The sequence below is a fragment of the Armigeres subalbatus genome, chromosome 1, assembly GCF_024139115.2.
Source record: "Armigeres subalbatus isolate Guangzhou_Male chromosome 1, GZ_Asu_2, whole genome shotgun sequence".
In the NCBI taxonomy this organism is placed as follows: domain Eukaryota; kingdom Metazoa; phylum Arthropoda; class Insecta; order Diptera; family Culicidae; genus Armigeres; species Armigeres subalbatus.
Window position 1 is genome coordinate 104,532,462 of NC_085139.1, and position 4,571 is coordinate 104,537,032.

Below are 4,571 nucleotides of genomic sequence, written 5' to 3' on the forward strand. Positions count from 1 at the left end.
TCATATTGATATGATAAAAAGATATTTTGAAATTTTATTTCTAACGTTTTTTGGGAATTCCTTACAAAACCAATATTTTGCTCCGCCTTCCCCTCCAGCGAATGCATAACGACGTCGTCTCAGCTCAGCATGGCGAACATACAATTTATATTTTCCCCCTTTTTCGGGTCATTCTTTTCTCTTTTTTTCGCATACAACACACAACTATTCCATGATGCGCGATGGCCCCGTCACGCGGGTTTTCCTTCTGAGTTTTTCCCTTTGTATAAATTTGTACATTTGAGGGATATTTTATATCGCCTGACTGAACGCTTGAATGAGTGTACCATTTTTCCCTCGCACGGACCATGCCATTTGAGTCGGGGTAAATTGTCCCGACGGGGTTCAAGTTGGGAGTTCGATTGGTTTTCATGGTGAACGAGAATCGAAAAGCGTTTCATGTTTTGCAAGCATTTTGCAATTTAGTATTCAAAATTCAATGCAATTTCCTAAAGAAAAAACCTCTTGAAAAAAGTCTCAACAGAGCTGGTAGCAAATTGAAATAAACTTATTAAGATGTTGAAGATGAAGATGCCGAGGAATACTTGAAGTTCCGATAAAATAAAGTCAGTGGTTTCTTTGAAATTCAGCAACTTTAATATCTAAATAAGCCAACGCCAGACAATCTTGAGTTCAAATTAAAACTTTCTTATTTCATTAAATCATTAGTCATCTATACTTACTTTTAAATACAAATACTAGTAAATGAACAGTGAAGTAGAACTCCTCTAATTAATTACTGTTTAAAAACTAACATAAAGCAAAGAGTTAAAAAGCCGGCCATGTATCAGTAGCATTTGAAGCCGCGAAGACGTAAATACCAACCTTTTGGACCTGAAAGCTCTTAGTGGTCATTTTACCTAGATTCGTCATTTCATTATTAAGGAAACGTCATCGCTACTGAAAGTGGGTTAACCTATTTTTTAGCACGGAATTTCCCAAATTATAATCTGAATTACAGTAATGCTATAATAATTTCTCCTAAAGATTTCCTATGCAAAAACACATAAAGCTGGAAGAAATTTTTTTTTTCACGAGTGCGAAAGCATTCATTGCGTTCATTGACGAGTTTTCCCAATAATCACCGTATCCTCCGAGCCCAACAACTGCATCTGCCATTTTGTTCCCTATACATCTTCCCAGCATCAGCCACGTAACCAACCCCGGTACAAAACCACTTCATAGAACCTCCGTCGCCCAAATGATCGCGAATGAGGAAAATCCCGACACAAAACCGCAAAATCGTTGTCCCCTCGAAATTTGCTCTCAATTGAATTTCCGATCCCATCCCATCGCAGCAGCGCACACAGACAGTTGGGTCGGCTTTCTGATGCGTTGACAAAGGCATGGTTCGAGCATTTGTGGCATTTCTAGAGGACATCTATATGTTTCCCTTCACTAGAGTGTGGCAGAATCAGAATATTGCTTTGATGTGTCGAATAAGCATTAAGATTTGATATTTTTTTTCTTTATTTTTGAGGTTATCTTCCCCGGGCTGGTTCACCTCAGATTCTGGAGATTTACTATATACTAAAGATAAGGATCGACTTTTTTAACCATCTCTATTTTATTAATGTTGTGAAATTCTTGTGAGATTTGGTGAGGAACCGTATAAAGAGAAGAAGCATCAAATTTCATTTGTCTCAAATATGGTGTAGTAATTTTTCAGCACAAATCAGAATTCCGTATCACCCTATTACGTACGCAGAAGCACTCGCTTAGCGTTCTCAAAAAATATTATATGGCAACAAACGACACAAGCCGGCACGAGGGGTAGAATATCAACACATTTGGTTATTATTTATTTGATCGAATCAAAGAGCTGAACAATGGAACGATATGGCAGTTAGTGCCCGAATGTGTATCTATATGTGACACAATGCCAGAAGGATCGGTTCGAAGGGGCAGGGGGTGAACAATGATAGTGTGAGAAATCTGTGTCAAGTCACAGTGACTAATGTTAGTTGGAGAAATGTTGCATATTCAGGGATGAAATGTTCTATGCCATAAAGCATCCAAAAATAGATTTGTTTTTTTTCAAACTTTAAATATTCTTTTGCTCAAACTCGCACGGGCGAAACTATAACCCGTTGATTTCTTATAGATAAGAATTTATGTACTTCCTATCAGGGATGCGTTCAATCATTTAGTAACAGCTTGACTCATTTGCCAACAACTCATCAACGAAGCTTAATTTATGGAAATAACGGTGTCTCCATGGGGGAATATTATTTTATAAAAATTAGTGCCTCTGAAACACCCACCACGCGAAAGTGTAGAGTCTCCTCTTTTATATCGTGGGTAAACTAAAATGTTCTATCGGTTTTCATCAATTTTTATTTGTTTTAATATTTTGTATTACCTATTACATTATTCAATACCAAACTCACCTTCACCAAAAATGTACGGAAAACTGATCCTCGATAGAACATGTTATAATTGCACTTATTTATTTCAACTTTTATACAGGGGATGGCCAAAATAACTGGGATATGCAAATTCTGGGTACTACTTGCCTTTCCAGTGCAATGGGCAGCAAAGGAATTTGATGTGAGCTGATCTTCAAATTCTAACTCGCAACAAATCCAACATTTTCATAATTGATGACTTCAATGCCAAACACCGTTTATGGAATAATGCTCAAAACAATTCCAATGGTAAAATTTTATTTGAAGATTGTTCTGCGGGATATTATACTATTCAATATCCCAATTGTGGTGACCGCTGTCTTCCATGACGTGGCAATTGGGCGGTGGGACTTGGTGGGACTAACTGGACGACTCAGACTGACGATCCGGATTTTCACACAGAATGAATGCTTGAACGAGTTTGATGAACTAGCGAACTGGACGGACTGGACGTACTGGACGGACTGGACGGACTGGATGGAATGGACGGACTGGACGGACTGGACGGAATAGACGGACTGGAAGAACTTGTTGTGACGGATCCGGACTTCGAACACCAGAACACCAGAGCTTGATGGACAGACGACCTTGACGGACTAACGACTTTGGCGAACTAACGACTTTGATGGACAGGCCAGACAGACTTGTTGGACTTTCTTAGTGATTGAAGAACACTTTGTTTTACGTTCGTCCTCTACAAACTCTCTCTCAAAACTGATTTATTCAATTTCTTTCCTGACCCGACTCCTAAGATAATATTGAACTCGTAATTGAACATTAAGTGATTGCTACGTTTTTTTTTAATGCTAATCTTATTCTCTACACCAATGGACCAACTTGTTTTCTTGCAGTCGAAATCCTTCTACAATTGATTTAGTTTTAACGGATTCAAGTCTGTGTTGCCAATTGTTAACTCATGCTGACTTTCACTCTGATCACCTTCCTGTGACGTTTGAAATCTCACAGGAAGCCAATAACAATCCAATCAGCTCTACTTCTAATTATCATAGAGCTGATTGGGATTTATATAAAACGTATATCGATAGGAATTTTGATGTTGATATTCCTCTCGATACCAAAAGTGATATTGATAATGCTCTCGTATCTTTGACATATTTAATTGTCGAAGCCAGAGGCATTGCAATTCCTAAATGTGAAATTAAATTCAACTCCATTATTATTGACGACGATCTTCAGCTACTGATCCGTCTTAAAAATGTGAGGCGAAGGCAATACCAAAGAACTCGCGATCCCGCGTTAAAAGTTATTTGGCGAGATTTGCAAAATGAAATTAAAAAACGTTGCGCTATTCTGAGAAATACCAACTTTGAGAATAAAGTCTCGAAGTTGGATCCCAGCTCGAAACCCTTTTGGAAATTAACGAAAATTCTTAAAAAAGCCAATTCCAGCGCTTAACGAGGGAAATCAAATTTTATTAACAAATGGCGAAAAGGCTCAAAAACTTGCTCAGCAGTTCGAGAGTGCCCATAATTTTAGTCTAGGTCTCACTAGTCCAATTGAGAATCAGGTTACACGGAGCTTAGAAGACATTCTCAATCAAGAGAATGTTTTTGACCCTCGTTGGGAACTAATTTGGATGAGGTGAGACCGATTACTAGAAAATTGAAAAATGTGAAAGCTTCGGTTGATGGTGGTATTTTCTACATACTCAAAAGACTTTTTGAAAGCTCTTTATCCTTTTGGTTAATTTATTTAACAAATGTTTTCAATTGGTATACTTCCCAGATAAATGGAAAAACGCCAAAGTTGTTCCAATTTTGAAGCCGGACAATTATCCAGCTGAGACATGCTAGTTATCGCCCAATCAGTTTGCTTTCTTCAATAAGCAAACTGTTTGAAAAGATTATTTTAAATGGAATGATGGTTGATATTAATGACAATTCTATTTTTGCTGATGAGCAATTTGGTTTTCGCCATGGGCATTCAACCATTCATCAGTTATTAAGAGTTACGAATTTAATTCGACTCAAAAAATCTGAAGGATATTCGACTGGAGTTGCTCTTCTTGATATAGAGAAAGCATTTGACAGCGTTTGGCATGAAGGTTTGAATGTTAAATTGATGAATTTTAATTTCCCTCTGTACATTATAAACTGACCCAAA